The sequence below is a fragment of the Ambystoma mexicanum genome, chromosome 8 (genome assembly GCF_040938575.1).
Source record: "Ambystoma mexicanum isolate Mex_15411 chromosome 8, UKY_AmexF1_1, whole genome shotgun sequence".
Lineage (NCBI taxonomy): Eukaryota > Metazoa > Chordata > Amphibia > Caudata > Ambystomatidae > Ambystoma > Ambystoma mexicanum.
The window spans coordinates 769,474,259-769,495,990 of record NC_090929.1 but is presented as its reverse complement, the minus strand read 5'-3'; positions in this window follow the sequence as shown (position 1 = coordinate 769,495,990).

Here is a 21,732-nt window from a genome sequence, read left to right as displayed (position 1 = left end):
GTCTCTGTCTCTGAGAAGTGTTCATAGATGCCAGGTGCTTGATTGGATGGGGAGAGGACCCCCAAGACAATCATGTTTTATTTTCCATTTGGTGGTTTTGGCATTTGACTTTTTATCAGCGTGCAAATCTAATGTTTATCAATTTAAACATAAAGTAACATATCCCATTCATATTTACCTACACTGGATACATATACAAAATAGCAAAATCACGCTAACTTTGTGGCATCCCAGTCACAAATATTGTGCACACAACATGAACCCCTCTACATCATTGGGACTTTTCCAGCCCACCCCAACATTTCCATCTTTAGTTAATACTTTAACTAATAAAGCACATCCTGTTCTTTAAAACCATCTTCTCGGGCATCAACCCTACAGTCATCTCTTATATCAGTCCCAAGATAGGCATCCTCCTCCGCTGAACGACCCCAAGTCACCCCCCCACCATTTCCACAATCTACCCACTGCTCCACGCAATCATGCCAACTTGGTGGAGGACACAAAACCACTCCAGTATGAGTACCCATATGAGATGAAATGTAAGTGATTCTAGCCTTGGAGAGGGTCACACGCATCATGGCAGCTGCTTTCGGTACCTGGGCAGAACAAAATCATAAGTGCATTTGACAAGAGCAAAAAATAATAAGAAAAAAGACAAAAATAGGTAGGAGAATTGTTACAGCAAGGCTCATCCAAGACGGCACCCAAGAGAAAAGCAAATCTAGTCATGGGTCATTTCTGATTCCTGACTTGTTTTCCATGATCACTCTGAGCTTGTATTAGGCACTGACAGTCTGAGTCAGAGCCCCATTTTCAGAATAATTGGGATGCACAAATGTGCAGCACATACATCTTTTTCTTTTAAACCCCTCCCTGCATGGCCGTTAGCAGGTCGAGGATATGCCTATTTTGAAAGGTAATTAGCCTCATATCCTGCAGCTTTTCTTTGATGGCACTGAATGCTGACTCATATGAACTGTGATGCAGCTGAAATATAATTGGACCGCTTGGTTTGTTGCAATAGTCATTTTTTCTTGTGGTTGGGTACAGTCATTGATATGTCAATATGTGGTGATAAATGTGATGCAAGGGGCACAGGGGGCAAGGGGGCACAGGTGTGACTTAAGCAATTGTGCGGGCAAGGATCAAGTGTTCTTTTGGGATAACAAGAGCTGGTACATGGAGTGTGGTGAGAAACTGCACACACCTCGCCAGGATGGAGGCAACTGCCTATAAGCATATGATCCATAAGTCCAAAAAACATCCAGGAGGGCAGTTGTACCTCCATGAAGGTCAGCAATGTGAAGTGTGTGGCTGCAGTTCCCATTTGTGCCAATAGATAACGTGACATCGCCCTTGAAACATAGAGAAAAATGGGTAAGTATCCTAACAGGTCTGGAAATACTGTTTTTTTATCTCGGAAGTATGTCCGCTGGTGGACTTAGCGCCACGGCTAATTCTGCCAGATGCTGTTGATAATTCCACTGAGACTAATTCCACCAGCAGAACTTGCACTGATTCCTAATTCAGTGGTATGGTAACAGTGGCAAAGATCTGTTACCGCCCCTTTTACTATATACTGCCAGGCTCATAATGAGACAGTGGTGGAGGTCTTTAGGTCATCAGTAAGTCATCCTAAAATCATCAGGAAAAAGAGCTTTCTAAAATGCTGGTGTTCTTTAAGTATTCAGCAAATCAGAAACAAATAGTTCTCCAAAATGGTGTTGAGGTCATAGTCATCTTCAAGTTATCCTAAAATACTCCCCAGATTAACAGTGAACATTCTGAAACGTTGATGACTGTAAGAGCTGGATGATACCTGATGATGTGAGGATGACTTCTAATGTAGTTTGATGATCATCTAATGACTCCAAGATGGTTTCTAATGTAATACTTTTAGACCAGGGAAGTTACCATTATCTGTCAATTCTCAGTGGCCGGCCAAGGATGACCAAGATTTGTCAATCAGTCACAATGATATTCTTCTGCAAAACCATTGAGAAAAACACTGTGTAAACAAATTGAATGTTATTATTAACCTGTGTTGCTTCCTGCCATTATACAAAATTCGCCTTTGTTGAGCCATTTTTTTTCAAACTGTTTCAGGAACAAAACTTTCACTCGCCTTTTATAGATGGGATTTAGGTGTGATTGTATGCTGTCCTTTAAAGCTTGGAGTTGATAGAACGATCTTCTCTAATGAGGAGCGATGGCAATGCATTTTTAATATGACTGGGGGAGGGAGAAGGGAAGGAATATTATGAAGAAGCCTTAATTTCCAATGTTTGTTATTTATGTGGTTAATATGAGTTTGCAGCGAACAGTAAAAACAGACAGTATTTGAAAATCACACGTTCTTTATGTCCATGTGATTATGCGGCAGTCAATAAAGACTGAACTCTGAATTCCTCCAAATACCACATGCAGTAAAAACTGCCTGGTTATGTGTTCAAAATTCTCCAATGCTTGCCCCCACACAAGATTTTTTCCTGTACTGGTTGTGTTTGTTTAGCATTTGAGAGGTGTATGCAGAGATTTGAGGTTTTAGCGGATGGTTAAGTGAGGATGCCTCATTGCTTCGGACATCTATGTTAGGTGCCTCTGCCTGTGCTGTCTGCTGGAGCATTCTGTGGTGATTCACTCACCGGGTTCTGCATTCTGCACGAGGCAGTAGCATGTCTTTGTAACTGTCTATTGGTCTGTGGGCGTGAAGATGGTAAGGGCCTCCCCCCACCCTTGTTTTGGGTTCAGTGAGTTTGTGGGTTGCTTTGAGGTCGTCAGTGTGGTGTGCCTGCTATTGTGTCCCTGAGCTCCTAGGGCGGAGTCCCCTCTCTCCGAATCCCAGGTGCTCCCTGTCTTGTTGGTGCTAGTTTTTATTAATTCTTCCTTCGCTTGCATATAGGTTGCCGTTCCCTTAGGTTTTGTCTAACATAGGGTTTGTCTTGGCAGAGGGTGAATCCTGGGCTCCCTCCCTAGATACTTCCTTTCATGCACGATATTGATCCACTTCTGTACCAGATGCAGTTCCATGATTGTTAGGATCATGGAACGAGATTAAAAAATGAAATATATATATATATATATATATATATATATATATATATTCAGTGAAAAAACTTTGTTAAAGGGACGTTATGGTTAAGTTCTGCTACTAAAAACCTATGAAATTCAGTGAAAAAACTTTGTCAAAGGGACATTATGGTTCCAAGTAAAACCGAAAAACCCTTGAAAGTCGCCAGATATGGTAAGCTAAGCAACCATAACTCGCGCCACCACCGTGCACTGCTAAGACTAACACCCAGGACATCAAAGATGACATCACAAATTTCATTGATGACATCACTGATGACATCACATGTGTATGTACTTTTCATGAAATATGTGTACAAGGGATTCTTATTATAATGTTGCGAAACAAGTGTCAAGGATCATTGCAATAAATATCATACCCTAATTAGTGCATTGAACGATGCATTGATATAAATAGCATTCTATTATCGGGTTCTATCTAGTATACTAAGCTACTCATACAGAAACATAACATTGTGTGCAGTGTACAAGATGAAGGTATAATATTCGTAATGTTAATATGTTGAATAATGAAATGATAATTGTTTTCTTAACAGATTTTTGTGTACTGTGAAATATGTAATAAGGAGCTAATCAAACACATGTATTACATAATTGCATTAGTATAGACAAAACACAAAGACACAAGAACACATACCAATATGGGTATATACAGGAAAGTGAAGTTAGCAAAAAAGCACAAGTAGTAGCAGAAACAATTCATAATTTAACTGATTATTTTGATGCAAATAAATGATTGCTCTGTTTCAAAGCTGCTATTTACCCTGGTTATATGTATCACTGGATATGATTGGACCCTAAGGAAAGTAGTGTGAGTACAATGTATACAAATATGACCATATACAGGGAAAGTACAGCCATAAAAAAAAGAGAACTTTCAGAAAGTGCTCATAAGTCTATTGATTATCTTTATGCACAAAAAGGATTGCTGTCTTTCAATCTTGTGTCTTCCTGTATCTATATGTTTCATATGATGTGACTGGACTCTAAGGGAATTACTGTAAGAACCTACTTGAAGGATAAGTCTACAAATAAAATAACATTTGTAGTTTCTGACTGTTACTGAAGAAAACCATGTGGCCTAGATATGTCAGCAAAAGAAAAAAGAGTGAGCCAGACATGTGATGTCATCAGTGAAGTCATCAATGATATTTGTGATGTCATCTTTGATGTCCTGGGTGTTAGTCTTAGCAGTGCACGGTGGTGGCGTGAGTTATGGTTGCTTAGCTTATCATAACTGGCGAATTTCAAGGGTTTTTCGGTTTTACTTGGAACCATAACGTCCCTTTGACAAAGTTTTTTCACTGAATTTCATAGGTTTTTAGTAGCGCAACTTAACCATAACGTCCCTTTAACAAAGTTTTTTCACTGAATTTCATAGGTTTTTAGTAGCGCAACTTAACCATAACGTCCCTTTAACAAAGTCTTTTTATTGAATTTCATAGGTTTTTATTAGTGCAACTTAACCATAACATCCTTTTCAATAGATGAAGACCACTAACATCTTATGTCCTCAAAGTGGGAAAGCCGGATGGTAAAAAAACCAAAAAGATTTTCCTTCTTACACCGGGACGCCTGTGGCGTCCCGGTGTAGGAAGGAAAATCTTTTACCAAGATGGCCACCATGGAAAGGGAAGGCGGGGTGTATAAAGAACACAACAGGGCATGAGCGGGGGGTGGGGGGGGAACAGGGGAGACACATGGGCATGAGCGGGGGTGAGAGGGAACAGGGTACAAAAGGGGCATAAGCAGGGGGTGGAGGGGAAAAGGAAGGAAACACGGGGCATGAGCGGTGGTGGGGGAACACGAGAGAGACACGGGGCATGAGCGGGGGGTACAGGGCACACACGGGACATGAGCGGGGGTGGGGGGAAAGGAGCGAGACAAGGGGCATGAGTGGGGGGTCGGGGGAACACGAGGGAGACACAGGGCCTGAGCGGGAGGGGTCGGGGTAACACGAGGGAAACATGGGGCATGAGCGGGGGTGGGGGGAACACGAGGGAGACACGCGGCATGAGCGGGGGCTGGGGGGCAACAGGAGACAGACACGGGGCATGAGCGGGGGGTGGGGCCAACAGGAGACAGACACGGGGCAAGAGCGGGGGGGTGGGGAGAACAGGAGACAGACACGGGACATGAGCGGGGGTAAGGGGCAACAGGAGAGAGACACGGGGCATGAGCGTGGAGTGGGGGGGTACAGGAGACAGTCACGGGGCATGGGTGGGGGCAACAGGAGACAGACACGGGGCATGAGCGGGGAGTGGGGGGAACAGGAGACAGACATGGGGCATGAGCGGGGGTGGGGAGAACAGGAGACAAACACAGGGCATGAGCGGGGGAGGGGAGAACAGGAAACAGACACGGGGCATGAGCGGGGGGTGGGGGGCAACAGGAGAGAGACACGGGGCATGAGCGCGGAGTGGGGGGGTACAGGAGACAGACACGGGGCATGGGTGGGGGCAACAGGAGACAGACACGGGGCATGAGCAGGGGGGTGGGGGAACAGAAGACAGACATGGGGCATGAGCTGGTGGTCGGGGGTACAGGAGACAGACACGGGGCATGAGCAGGGGGTGGGGGGGCAACAGGAGAGAGACACGGGGCATGAGCGGGGGGGTGGGGGGGTACAGGAGACAGACACGGGGCATGAGCGGGGGTGGGGGGCGACAGGAGAGAGACACGGGGCATGAGCGGGTGGGGGGAACAGGAGACAGACACGGGGCATGAGCGGGGGAGCAACAGTAGAGAGACACGGGGCATGAGCAGGGGGTGGGGGGACAGGAGACAGACATGAGGCATGAGCGGGGGCAAAAGGAGAGAGACACAGGGCATGAGCGGGGGGTGGGGGGAACAGGAGACAGAAACAGGGCATGAGCAGGGGGTGGGGGGAACAACAGAGACAGAAACGGGGCATGAGCGGGGGGTGGGGGGCAATAGGAGACAGACACGGGGCATGAGCGGGGGGCAACAGGAGACAGACACGGGCATGAGCGGGGGTGGGGGGCAACAGGAGACAGACACAGGGCATGAGCGGGGGTCAACAGGAGACAGACACGGGGCATGAGCAGGGGTGGGGGGAACAGGAGACAGACACGGAGCATGAGCGGGGGTGGGGAGAAGAGGAGACAGGCACGGGGCATGAGCGTGGGGTGGGGGGCAACAGGAGACAGACACGGGGCATGTGTGGGGGGTGGGGGGAACCAGAGACAGACACAGGGCTTGAGCGAGGGGTGGGGGAACAGGAGACAGACACGGGGCATGAGCGGGGGGTGGGGGGAACAACAGACACGGGGCATGAGCGGGGGGTGGAGAGAAAAGACACGGGGCATGAGCGTGGGGGTGTGGGGCAACAGGAGACAGACACGGGGCTTGAGCGGGGGGTGGGAGGAACAGGAGACAGACACGGGCATGAGCGGGGGGTGGGGAGAACAGGAGACAGACACGGGGCATGAGCAGGGTTGTGGGGGGCAACAAGAGAGAGACACGGGGCATGAGCGGTGGGGGGAACAGGAGACAGACATGGGGCATGAGCGGGTGGGGGAACAGGAGACAGACACGGGGCATGAGCGGGGGGGTGGGGGGCAACAGGAGATAGACACGGGCAGGAGCAGGGGGTGGGGGAACGGGACACAGACATGGGGCATGAGCGGGGGTGGGGGGCAACAGGAGACAGACACGGGGCATGAGCGGGGGGTGGGGGGAACAGGAGACAGAAACAGGGCATGAGCAGGGGGTGGGGGGAACAACAGAGACAGAAATGGGGCATGAGCGGGAGGTGGGGGGCAACAGGAGACAGACACTGGGCATGAGCGGGGGTGGGGATAACAGGAGACAGACACGGGCATGAGGGGGTTGGGGGGCAACAGGAGACAGACACGGGGCATGAGCGGGGGGCAACAGGAGACAGACACGGGGCATGAGCGGGGGGTGGGGGGCAACAGGAGACAGACACGGGGCATGAGCAGGGGTGGGGGGAACAGGAAACAGACACGGAGCATGAGCGGGGGTGGGGAGAACAGGAGACAGGCACGGGGCATGAGCGTGGGGTGGGGGGCAACAGGAGACAGACACGGGGTATGAGCGGGGGGTGGGGGGAACCGGAGACAGGCATGGGGCTTGAGCGAGGGGTGGGGGGAACAGGAGACAGACACGGGGCATGCGCGGGGGGTGGGGGGAACAACAGACACGGGGCATGAGCGGGGGTGGGGAGAACAGACATGGGGCATGAGCGTGGGGGTGGAGGGCAACAGGAGACAGACACGGGGCATGAGCGGGGGGTGGGAGGAACAGGAGACAGACACGTGGCATGAGCGGGAGGCATGGGGGGCAACAGGAGACAGACATGGCACATGAGGGGAACAGGAGACAGATACGGGGCATGAGCGGGGGGTGAGGAGAACAGGAGACAGACACGGGGAATGAGCGGGCGGAACAGAAGATAGACACGGGGCATGAGGGGGGGTGGGGGGAAGGGGAGAGAGACACACGGGGCATGAGCGGGGGTGGGGGGAGGAAGAGAGACACACGGGCCATGAGCAGGGGGTGGGGGGAGGGAGAGAGACACACGGGGCATGAGCGGGGGTGGGCAGGAGGGAGAGAGACACACGGGGCATAAGCGGGGGGTCGGTGGGAGGGGGAGAGACACATGGGGCATGAGCGGGGGGGCGGGAGGGGGAGAGACACACAGGGCATGAGCGGGGGGTGGGCAGGAGGTGGAGAGACACACGGGGCATGAGCGGGGGTGGAGGGAGGGAGAGAGACACACGGGGCATGAGCGGGGGGTGGGGGAAGGGGAGAGAGACACATGGGGAATGAGCAGGGGGTGGGGGGAGGGAGAGAGACACACGGGGCATGAGCGGGGGGTGGGCGGGAGGGGGAGAGAGACACACGGGGCATGAGCGGGGGTGGGCGGGAGGGGGAGAGACACATGGGGCATGAGCGGGCGGTGGGCGGGAGGGGGAGAGACACACGGGGCATGAGCGAGGGGTGGGCGGGAGGGGGAGAGACACACGGGGCATGAGCAGGGGGTGGGCAGGAGGGTGAGAGACACACGGTGCAGGAGCGGGGGTGGGAGGGAGGGAGAGAGACTCACGGGGCATGAGCGGGAGTGGGGGGAGGGAGAAAGACACACGGGGCATGAGTGGGGGTTGGGGGAAGGGGAGAGACACGGGGCATGAGCGGGGGTGGGGGGTGGGAGAGAGACACACGGGGCATGAGCGGGGGTGGGGGGGAGGGAGAGAGACACACGAGGCATGAGTGGGGGTGGCGGGAAGGGGAGAGAGACACGGGCATGAGCAGGCGTGGAGGGGAGAGAGAGAGACACACGGGCATGACCGGGGGTGGGGGGGAGGGAGAGAGACACACGGGGCATGAGCGGGGGTGGGGGAGAGGGAGAGAGACACACGGGGCATAAGCGGGGGTGGGCGGGAGGGGGAGAGACACACGGGGCATGAGCAGGGGGTGGGCGGGAGGCGAGAGACACACGGGGCGTGAGCGGGGGGGAGGGAGAGAGACAAACGGGGCATGAGCGGGGGTAGGGGGGAGGGAGAGAGACACACGGGGCTTGAGCGGGTGGTGGGGGGAAGGGGAGAGAGACACACGGGGCATGAGCGGGGGTGGGCAGGAGGGAGAGAGACACACGGGGCATGAGTGGGGTGGGGGGAGGGAGAGAGACACAGGGCATGAGCGGGGGTGGGGGGGAGGGAGAGAGACACACCGAGCATGAGCGGGGATGGGGGAAGGGGAGAGAGACACGGGGCAAGAGCGGGTGGTGGGCCAGGAGCGGGAGAGACACACGGGGCATGAGCGGGTGTGGGGGGAGGGAGATAGACACACGGGGCATGAGCGGGGTGGGGGGGAGGGAAAGAGACACACGGGGCATGAGCAGGGGTGGGGGGGAGGGTGAGAGACACACGGGGCAGGAGCGGGGGCGGGGGGGAGAGACACACGGGGCATGAGCGGGAGTGGGGGGAGGGAGAGAGACACACGGGGCATGAGTGGGGGTTGGGGGAAGGGGAGAGACACACGGGGCATGAGCGGGGGTGGGGGGGATGGAGAGAGACACACGAGGCATGAGTGGGGGTGGGGGGAAGGGGAGAGAGACACGGGCATGAGCGGGGGTGGAGGGGAGAGAGAGAGACACAGGGGCATGAGCGGGGGCGGGGGGGAGGGAGAGAGACACACGGGGCATGAGCGGGGGTGGGGGAGAGGGAGAGAGACAGACGGGGCATAAGCGGGGGGTGGGCCTGAGGGGGAGAGGCACACAGGGCATGAGCAGGAGGTGGGCGGGAGGGGAGAGACACACGGGGCATGAGCGGGGGGGAGGGAGAGAGACACACGGGGCATGAGCGGGGGTGGGGGGAGGGAGAGAGACACACGGGGCTTGAGCGGGTGGTGGGGGGAAGGGGAGAGAGACACACGGGGCATGAGCGGGGGGTGGGGGGAAGGGGGGAGAGACATACGGGGCATGAGCGGGGGTGTGGGGGAGGGAGAGAGACACACGGGGCATGAGCGGGGGATGGGGGAAGGGGAGAGAGACACGGGGCATGAGCGGGGGTTGGGGGAGGGAGAGAGACACAGGGGGCATGAGTAGGGGGTGGGGGGGAGGGAGAGAGACACAGGGCATGAGCGGGGGTGGGGGGGTGGGAGAGAGACACACGGGGCATGTGCGGGGGTGGGGAAAGGGGAGAGAGACACGGGGCATGAGCGGGTGGTGGGCGCGGGAGGGGGAGAGACACACGGGGCATGAGCGGGTGTGGGGGGGGAGAGACACACGGGGCAAGAGCGGGGGTGGGGTGGAGGGAGAGAGACACACAGGGCATGAGCAGGGGTGGGGGGAGAGAGAGAGACACACGGGGCATGAGCGGGGGGTGGGGGGAAGGGGAGAGACACACGGGGCATGAGCGGGGAGTGGAGGGAAGGGGACAGAGACACACGGGGCATGAGCGGGGGGTGGGCGGGAGGGGGAGAGACACACCGGGCTTGAGCGGGGGGTGGGCGGGAGGGGGAGAGACACACAGGGCATAAGCGGGGGGTGGGCGGGAGGGGGAGAGAGACACACAGGGCATAAGCGGGGGGTGGGCGGGAGGGGGAGAGACACACATGGCATGAGCGGGGGGTGGCCAGGAGGGGGAGAGACACACGGGTCATGAGCGGGGGGTGGGCGGGAGGGGGAGAGACACGGAGCATGAGCGGGGGGGTGGGCGGGAGGGGGAGAGACACACGGGGCAGGAGCAGGGGTGGGGGGTAGGGAGAGAGACACACGGGGCATGAGCGGAGGTGGGGGGGGAGAGAGACACACGAGGCATGAGCGGGGGTTGGGGGAAAGGGGAGAGACACGGGGCATGAACAGGGGTGGGGGAGGGAGAGAGACACACAGGGCATGGGGCATGAGCGGGGGTGGGGGGGAGGGAGACACACGAAGCATGAGTGGGGGGTGGGGGGAAGGGGAGAGAGACACGGGGCATGAGCGGGGGTGGAGGGGAGGGAGAGAGACACACGGGGCATGAGCGGGTGTGGGGGGGAGGGAGAGAGACACACGGGGCATGAGCAGCGGTGGGGGGAGGGAGAGAGACACACGGGGCATGAGCGGGGGGTGGGCGGGAGGGGGAGAGACACAATGGGCATGAGCGAGGGGTGGGCGGGAGGGGGAGAGACACACGGGGCATGAGCAGGGGTGGGTGAGAGACACATGGGGCATGAGTGGGGGGTGGGCAGGAGGGGGAGAGACACACGGGGCATGAGCGGGGGTGGGGGAAGGGGAGAGAGACACACGGGGCATGAGCGGGGGGTGGGCAAGAGGGCGGGAGACACACGGGGCATGAGCGGGGGTGGTGGGAGGGAGAGAGACACACGGGGCATAAGCGGGGGGTGGGCAGGAGGGGGAGAGACACACGGGTCATGAGCGGGGGTGAGGGGAGGGAGAGAGACACACGGGGCATGAGCGGGGGGTGGGGGGAAGGGGAAAGAGACACACGGGGCATGAGCGGGGGGTCGGGGGTCGGGAGAGAGACACACGGAGCATGAGCGGGGTTGGGGGAGGGAGAGAGACACACAGGGCATGAGCGGGGCGTGGGGGAAGGGGAGGGAGACACATGGGGCATGGGTGGGGGGAGGAGGGGAAGGAGAGAGACACACAGCATTCGTGTGCAGGCGGCAGATCCTGCTCCTCGGCCCTCCGCTGGCCACCGTGTGCCGATGGTGTGAGCGGGGAGCTGGAGGAACAGGGGAGACACGGAGCATGAGTGGGGGTGGGGGGGACAAGAAGGACACCGGGGCATGAGCGGGGGTGGGAGAAACAGGAGACAGACACAAGACTTACTGTGCAGGTGGCGAGAAACAAAGATGGCGGGCGTCTCTGAAGCCAGACACACTGCACGATTTCACCGCATCCAATGAGAGAGCATGTCAGATGTCTGCGGACATCACGCAAGCTGCTTGCCCAATCACCGTCCTGTCCGCGGACACACTTCCCTGTTCGCTCCGCGAAGCGAACACAGATATCACTAATTTTTTTTACTTACATTTTTGTCTTTTTTTAAAAAAATTACTGGACGGATTTACACCAAATAAAGCAAAGCACGCTTTCGGGACCAAGCCGCCGCTCCTGCCACAAATTTGGTGTAAATCCGTAAAGCGTTTTGGGCTGTAGACACGAGCAAAACATTTTCCCATTATGTCTATGGGAAAAAAAAAAGTTTTGGGACCCCCCCTATAACTTTGCCCCCCCCTGGACGAATCCTCACCAAACTTTGCAAAAAAATTCAGAGTGACCCAAATACTCTTTCTGCACAGTTTGGTGAGGATTCGTCCAGGGAGAGAGAAGTTATAAACCACCCAAAAACTGCTCTTCCTATGGAAACACCAACTTAACCATAACTACATGGCCACTACTGTGGCCATATATATATTCACTACAAAAAAAAAACTTTATTAAAGGGACGTTATGGTTAAGTTGCACTAATAAAAACCTATGCAATTCAGTAAAAAAAAATGTTGTTAAAAGGACGTTATGGTTACAAGTAAAAGCGAAAAACCCCTGAAATTCACTAGTTATGGTAAGCTAAGCAGCCATAATGCGCACCATCTACGTGCATTGCTAACACTAACACCCAGGACATGAAAGATGACATCACAAATATCATTGATGGCATCACTGATGACATCATATGCAAAAAGAATGTTGATGAAAGGTCCCTACCTACAAGGGGTTCTTTCTATTATGTTGGTAGCAAGATGTCAGGGGTGATTGTGTAATGTTAAACATGTAATAACTACTTAACAAAGCAAGACTTACTACAGACTTGTGCTAGTACAAACAATACATATGAAGACCCAATGCATATAAATCGGAGGCACATACAGGGGAACTGAAGTAATGAAGAAACAGCATCATCAGAAAGTTTATGTTCCGGTGTGCAAATTAAATGTGTGTTGGAGGCCCGCTATTGCCCCATGCATGTGCATCATGAGCTGAAACTAGACTCTAAGGAATGTGCGTTAAGAACATACAACAAGGTTAACGTTTTGATATACAGCAACTTTTCAGTTTTTACATTGTGATTGTAGTGAATAAAACCACCTGGCCTACATTTTCCAATGCACCAAAATAAGAGAGGCAGCCATGTGATGTCATCAATGATGTCATCAATGATATTTGTGATGGCATCTTTCATGTCCTGGGTGTCAGTGTTAGCAATCCACATAGACGGTGTGAGTTATGGTTGCTTAGCTTACCATAACTAGTGAATTTCAGGGGTTTTTCACTTTTACTTGTAACCATAACGACCTTTTAACAATGTTTTTTTACTGAATTGCATAGGTTTTTATTAGTGCAACTTAACCATAACGTCCCTTTAACAAAGTTTTTTTTGTAGTGAATTTTGCAGATTTTTAGAAGGAAAACGTAACCATAATGTCCATTTGGCAAACTGTTTTTCACTGATTTCCATAGGTGTGCAGGACTGTAAGTGAATGATAAAATTACTTTACCAAAATGTTTACAATGCATTTATCAGAATTCTAATTGTAACACATAACCATAGTGTAAAGGAACATTTGACTTAACTGCCCCCCTGCCAAAGTATTGCACATTAGCATATGCTGGTGCACAGCATGGTGACGTGTTGGAAAACTCGTACGCAGGTCACAATAACATGTGTGTATCGTTGATAGGGCGGAAGGACATTGTATGTTGTTGTACTAACTTGTAACCGCAACACTTCCCGTGCACCACTCAACAGGGCAATTGTGCAGCACAATACAAGCAAGAGTGCATACCGAAGTATCTGGAAGAACAAACCCCAATCCTTCTCAAATATTGGGGGTAGAATGCCATTAGCAAGCGAGATTTTACGGCAGTAAGCCATGGTACCAAAATAAGAAGATTTGTTGTCTTCATCCGGAACGCCTCCGGCGTTCCCATTTGAAGAAAACAAATCCTTTTCCAAGATGGCCACCATGGAAAGGGAAGGCGGGTGTTGCATAGAAACCCTTTTTCGCTTTCCATTATAGCTGGCAGTACATATTGTGTGTAAAAATGTGCGTAGAAAAGGCAAAGCAGTAGGCTTCTTACGTCTGGACAAAATACTAACAAAGGTTTTGAAGTGAAGCGCAATTACGTCAGAAATAGTGAAAGAAGACCATTGCCACTGACCTTTAGACACATTGGCCCTCATTCCAACCCAGGTGGTAAGTTCCCTACTTTACCACCATGGTGTAAACTCCATTTACACCATGGTGGATGGTGGATTTACCGCCCCATTCCAAGGTGAGTGGGGCGGTAAATCCCCAATCCCCATTTACCCTTCCCCATTCCCATTTTTGCCCCATAGGGCATAATGGGAGTGGGGAAGGCGCTAATTACGGCACCGTAAATTACGGTGCCGTAATTAGCGCCAAGGACGCTTAGCCCCTTGGTACTTAACGCCTGCTAAAAGCAGGCGTTAAGGTGGAAATCAGGCATCAAGGGTTAATGGCGGCGATGGCGCCGTTAAACCCTTAACGCCTGGGTTGGAATGAGGGCCATAATTTTGTAAGTGTCACAGGTCAAAAGGTTTGAAGATGTGTTCAGTGGGAGGGTGTAAGCATGTATTATTTTACAAACATTTTTGTACAGCAAACATTTGCAGTGCACCTTACCTCATTTTTCCTCTTTTAGAAAGATAGCAAATGTGACAACATAGCGTGTGAAACCTGAACTAATCTTGGTCATTGGGGCATCTGGGTGACAGAAATTGGCTTGACGGCACAAAAGCATATTAGATGGGTCTGACCGTTGCGTACCCAAACCAAGTGGCATGCAATACTGTTTGCGGTAATGGACCGTACCAGCGTATGGAAATGTGTAATGAATATGCTGGGATCTACAAGGTAGCATGACACATTTTGAAGTAGAAGAGCACATTTAAAAAAAAAAACACTAACATGTAAGAATTAGTATCGTAGTTTTATTTCACAATACACAGTGCGAAATGGTCACCTTATTCTCATCTGCATAGAAATTGAAAGTTTGTTTCTGTGCTGGACAATGAAATTGGTAATCGTGATGGAGTCGTCGGTTTGGAACACAGAAAGAATGCATTGTCGGCACTGTAGTTCTTTTCCTCTCACATTAATTGGCATTACGAAATGAATCGATGTGATGTACTGCATCAGAAAGGATGGTAGGTTATTGAAAATGTTAATGTTACTGGGCACGTTGTTGTTTACCCAGACGGAAACTGTGCGTTGTCAGCACAGTAGTCATTTCCTCACACATTCATTTGCAGGACAACGTCAATCGCTGTGATCTATGACACCAGAAAGGATGGAATGTTACTTCTTATTGCGACAGCTGCGTATGGGCATAGAGGTCCAAAGCGGTCATACCATTCAATAATGATGGACAGACAACCGGTAACGAAAAGTTGCATTTGACGGTTAAAAAAACCATCACTGGGACGTTGGTAGCCGTGACAGTTGCAATAGGGAAGGAAATAGCTGAGGGAGAAAGGAAAAAAAATATATCAATACGAAACCTTTGCAAAAAGGAAAGGTGCAACACATACCATTTGTAATAAATAGTAATGTTCGATGGGGAATTGTAGAACGACCATACAAATGGTGATAATGTGCAATCTGCATAAGGGAGGTATGCCAATGGTACTATAAATATAGTTGTGTGGTAGTAGCTAAGCGACAAAGGGAAAATACAAAAGGTAGCAGTAGGTAACCTCTGCAGAAATCAAAGTTGAAATACATATCATTTGAAGTACATAAAAATGATAAGATTGGAAAGGGCGAGCCATTTTTCAAATGGCGAGAATGTGCAATCTGCATAATGGGAACATAAATTAGAGCGGTACAGAAACCTTGTATTTCATTAGTAAGAGCACAAGTTTTTTTGTGGGAAATTAATAAGGTAATGGCAGTTTGCGGTACAGGCGTCAAAAAGAAACTTACATTATGTGTACAGGCTCCATTGCATCCGCTACAGGCAGAGAGTAGTAGGTTGTTTACTGGAAACCTTCTTTGGGAACTGACATTTCATGTGTCATGCAAAGGTTTTTGAAGGATAGCATTATCAAAGGGTATGTGGTTCAAACTGTGCCTCCCTGCATTCTTTCTGTTGCTTCCCTGTACCTCAAGGTCAAAAAACAATGGACCCTTATGGGTTTTGAGACATCAGCGGCCATGCGGAGCGTGTACTGCAAAAATTAAACCTAGTGACCTTCACTCGGAATGGAAATACATGCTCTTTTTGCAACAACATATCATCAGGCATTCATGAGAAACGTTACTCCCATACACGAGCCAAAGCGCTGTGTGTACCAAACAGTGCAGGTGGCTGTCTCAGAATGGAAACGGAAGGAAAGCAGTCTGACCGCAGGACTGTTGTTTATGTCCTGTTACATAGACGCTGTAAGACCTTGTTGCACATTGACTACCAAGTTCCACTTTATGGTATGACTGTGGCAACAAGAATAAACCACTGTTTGACTTGCTACTGCCACATGTGAATAACACTCACCTTTCGACACAGTGTCCCATAAGTGTTTGTTTGCGGCGATGTCTGCGTACAACACAAAACGAAATGAACATGGCGGGCGTATCGAAAGAATGAGACGCTCTGCACGCTGTGGCGGAACCAAACGGTGAAAGCGCAACTTGTTTGTGTGCAGCACGCCACGGATTAGCCAATTGAAACCTTCTACACGGAGCGAACAGGGAAGTGTGACCGCGAAGCGGACATAGATATCACTAATGTTCTGGCAGCTATTTTTTGGTCATTTTAAAGAAAAGTATTGCACGAAAGGGCACCAACTTTACAAAAGCACCCTTTTGGGCCCAAGGCCCTGCCGCAAATTTCATGAAAATCTGTGCAGTGGTCTGGCCTGTAGCCGTGCACAAAGTTTTTCACCCATTCAGTCTATGGGAAAAAAAGACATTTTGGGACCCCCTCTATACCTTTTTCTCCCCAGCACCAAACATCACCAAACTTTGCAAAATAATTCAGAGTGGGCCATATACTTTTTTTGCAAAGTTTGGTGAGGATTCGTCCAGGCGCAGCGAAGTTATAAGCCGCCCAATAAGTGCTCTTCCCATGGAAACAGCAATTTAACCATAACTACATGGCCACTACCATTGCCATCTAATATATATATTCAATGAAAAAACTTTGTTAAAGGGACGTTATGGTTAAGTTGAACTAATAAAAACCTATGAAATTCAATGAAAAATATTGTTAAAGGGAGGATTTGGTTACAAGTAAAACTGAAAAACATCAGATAATCCCCAGTTATGGTAAACTAAGCAACCATAACTCGCGCCACCACCGTGCACTGCTAAGACTAACACCCAGGACTTCAAAGATGATATCACAGTTTGCTTATAGATACACATAAGTACTCCTGTACTTCTGTTGCCTATCACATAGTGATGTAGCAGTGTTCCTAACAGACTAACTGGTCATAGCAAAGTCTGCACCCAGGGACCTAACAAGGATCTACGCTACCTAAGAATTGCCAAGTTGAAAGCAGGTATGTAGGGCCGACTTAATCAGGCAAAAGGCGCCTGCTTCGATGGGACGTTTCGGCGAGAAGTGACGTCTTTCACCTTCATCAGGACTGAAAGTAAGGACCTGTGTGCCAAGAAAACACCAAATTAGGGTGTGAGTTATGTGGGAATATGAGACTCCTATGCCAGCTGTGTACTGAGCAAAGTGGTTGTTAACTTTAAATGAAGTGCCCCTGTAGAGATGGGAGGCTTCCACAATGCCTTCCCCTTAACCTTGATTGCAAATGTCATAAGGTGTAATGTAGCACCGTTCATGAGAGGAACTGTAAAAACAAAATATAGATAGAGAATTGTGGTTTAGCCCAATGGTTCCCACCCTGTGGGTTACTCCCCACAGTATTCTAATGTTAATAACATTCTCAAAATGTACCTTGGAGGACCTTGTCTGTAAGGATACCACTGTATGGGCATGCTTGAATATTGATCCACTGAAAACGAGAAAGACATAACCGTAACCAAAAGGTATCATGACATCTGCAAAATGCCACTTCTCATACGTGGTGAAACGCTACATGTTGCTATTACTTAATCATTACCTTAAACTACACCGTAATAGGCTCGTATTCCTGATGTTGCTGTTTACATATTGAACTTCCTAGCATAAACTCTTGTAAATATGCTGGGTGGAGAAACACAGCAGAAGTTTGTGTATTGGTGTAAAATATCCCCGAACTTGCACACACCTTGCAAGCACTGTTGTTCGATATTTAATCCCTCTGACGCCATGTCAAAAACCGGAATCGGTTCCTTCCATTGCACTGATATCACGTGGTAGCAGCGTGAACGTGTTCGAGAGAAATGAAGCTTAAACAACTATACCGCCTCATATGTGAGATATCTGCCTGATGTAATGGCAATCATATTTGGCACGGTAACTCTGATTATATGGCAAAATGGCAAATACATGTATACTAGCCAGGGAGCGATCATCAAGTGTATTACTCTAATGTGCCTACTCCCTGCCCAGAACATGCAATCTATCCCGCCACATGTATATTTCCTTTGGCGATAACAGACCCAGTCATCCCTGTCCCTCATAACAGCATCCTTAAACAGACAGAGTAAACGGTTCATTTGGTCCGATCATATGGGATTGCAATTTCTGTATCCTCCATGCCTCTTTATATAAAAGCACTTTGGTTACATTTGTGGGTGAGGTTACAACATCTAGCCCCCACATGTGGATATTGTTATGACTACGGTACATTTAGTGCAGTCACATGATGTGGTGTCAGTGTTCACAGCACGTCACTTGTTAGGAAGGCTGTGACCATGTGTGCTGGGCTAATAAAACAGGGCAAGCCACTTCCTACTCGCCTGTTGCTTCAACTCCATTGCTGGCTCTCTGTGTGTGCTTTGTGCTACACGACAGAGCTGAAATGTCAGTGAATACAGAGATATTGTCCATAAGGAAGATTATATTTGAGGCTCATTTGATGGTAACTTTTTATATAGGCTGCATGATAAGCTCCCCCCTGCATCTTGTATGATAAAATCCCATGTTGTAGATTGTATGTGTATTGTTTTGTACGAGAGATACTTAATTGCTAAGTCTTGGCTGCCTTGACTATAATTATCAGGTATTGCGAAATGTAGACTGCACATGTGTGCTTCAATAGGAATGAATGTTCACACAGAATTGTTTTTGGAGAAACTTAAAAGCAGAATAATATATATTTCCAATTGTAAAGAGCCTGAGACTTTTCGTGGAATTCAAATTAGCTCAGGCATTTGAATATGAGACCACATAATTATGTTGGACAGTGATGTACATGAACTACAGGTAGTGAGTTTATACATGTTTTTTGTTAGGAATGCTTTTGTGTTACCTGTAATTTCTACCATATTTCCTAAGAGTAGGGGTGGCCTTTCTGTTTACCAATGTCAGTCAATAGACAGCGGCTGCCCGAACAAAACGTGTTATCAAGCTAAGAAAAGAACCAGTTCTAACCCTCGAAAGGCGTTTATAAAACATAAAGGTAGGGGTGAGTCTATATCTGTACCCTTGGCATGTGTTTTTGCATTTTGCGCCAATGCACCTGACCTAAAACGGATCGCAAAAAAGTATTGGCCTCTATTAGTTCAACTGACCGTACCGGGTGTCCCTTTTTCGTTGTTTGCTTAAAACTGCACCCTGCATGGTTGCACAGGTGGTTAACTGGGGCACTTCAACGTCAGCTGATCGGTCTGATATTACACATTATTTAGATAGAAACCCTCGAACATTAAATTTGTGAGGGTGCCGAGATAGACGATTGGACGTACGAACAAGAATTTCCATCGGTGTGATGTTAAACACAAGAAATGAGCCATCACAATGTTGTATGTATGGGCTCATTTGTTTCCAAGAAGAAACACGATGCCCAACAGCGCAGGACAGTGACTAATGCATCCTGGGCCACAGAGCCAATTACAGTTCATGAAATATTCACCGATTGTTGCTCCTCTTTGTTCTGTGGCTACTCATAAAAATAGCTGTAGGCCCATTAGCTAAAGTGCGTCTTCCGCGGGGAGCGGGTTTGTGACATTTAGGTAAATGACAATGGGAGAAATGTACCTCTGGCATTTAAACAGACCAGCAGAGGCACAGCCAGCGCTGCTCCGAGAAGGGCAGTCAAAATGTATGTGCTTCGTGGTAGAGCAAGTGAAGGATTATGCTGGTATGAATGGATCAAGGCACCCTGACTGTAGTTTTTAAGGATATTACAAGGAGTTCTGTGACTAGAGTCATGAAGCAGCAGTGATGTTGTATTATATGTTATAAGGATTAGGTGTCCGCCCCAATCCTATCGCCTACAGTGATACTCGACCTTTGTGACACTCTTGATACCAATCCCTCACAATTCCATTGTCTCTGATACCAGGCTACCCATTGTTGCGCATCATCTCCTATCACGATATTAACCTAGGGCAATACTAACCATTGTTTGCCACGTGGTACAAATGTCCTTTAACATTAACATTAACTGCGCCACCAGCACTTTTGCATCACGTGCTACTGTATTTGAAGCCTACTGATATAGTAGCCAATATCAGTCACTGTTCTATGTGCCACCAGCCTATTGTATCATCAGTCACGGCCAAACTTTGTGTTACCCATTGCATTATCCACTACTATGCCACTAGCCAATTGTGGTGTATGCCACTGCTAGCCACTGTGCTTTTAGCCCACCACCACACTAGCCAATGTTAGCCACTGCACCAATAGTCACTGTTAGCCATTGTGTTATTATCCATTGTGTTAATAGATCTGTCAGCCACTAGCCCTTTGTGCTACATGCAATTGCTAACCACTGTGCTTTTAGCCTACTGCTTTATTCTCCAATGCTAGCCAATAGCCCATTGTGCTGTATGCCATTATCAGCCACTGTGCCTTTAGCTCATCGCTACACTAGCCAATGTTAGGCACTGTGTTATGTACTTTCTAACTACTGTTCCAACAGCATTGCTAATAATAATCATACATAATAATTTGGCATTTATATAGCACTACGAACCCTCAGGTATCTGAGCGCTGCTTAGTATTACCCACTGTGTGTGGTGCAAGCTATTGTACTACTAGCCTAGTGCAACCTTAACCACTTTAGCCACTGTACCACTAGAATAACCATAAATACAGCAACCTCACTTCGAATGCTATGTCAACCACCATCCTGTTACCTGCACTTTCAATGTTGCTACTAATAGCCTACAATCACCTGAAAACATCCTCACTACTTCTTCCCACAATGAATTTGCCTTGCACCAATGGGGCTTATATCCAACTAGGAAATGACCTAGCATGCCTAGGCTGTACCCGCTATTTTCCCATCCCCTGTCCTACTCCTTTCCTCAGCAAAATTGCACCTTTCCCTATCATCCCACCTCCCTTCCTCATCTGTCCTCTCATCAAAGATACGACCAGACCACAATCTCACACCATTGACCTCCCGTTAATTGCACTGCCCCCAGGCGAATCTAAAAGACGTTACCGTCTCTATGCAATAACAGGGCTGAGTTATGCCCATGATTCCTCTACCCGTCACACACAGAAACCCCTGCCTATTGACCATCCACACCCACACCCCCTTTGCATTCACACCCCATCATGGGACTGACGAGAACATATAGTTTATCCTCATGGGCATACCTACGATCACTTAAATCACCCATCTCTACCACTACCAACCCTATCACACTGCCCCCTAATACACCAAATCATTCTAAAATCCATAAAGTCGCCTTTAGCAAGTCCTCTGCCACAATGAATGCAATCACCTTAAAAGGGGCACTCATAAACGCCAGATTCATCACTGTGCACACCGTGGATATTGCAGACGTTAACAAACCTAATGATTTAGACTTCTTAGCAGCTACAGACACCTGGCTACACACTGCCTCAGGCCCTCAGCTTTCCCTGGCTATCCCACAGGGGTCCACCATCTACAAGAAGGATAGAGAGATATCAAGAGGAGGTGGAGTAGCCATACTAGCTAAGGATGCCCTAAATATCAGGATCTCCTCTGACTTCCCTTCAGCACAGGTGAAGACATCACCCTAAAAATATCTCTGACACCCTCCTGCACACTCACCGTTCATGTCATC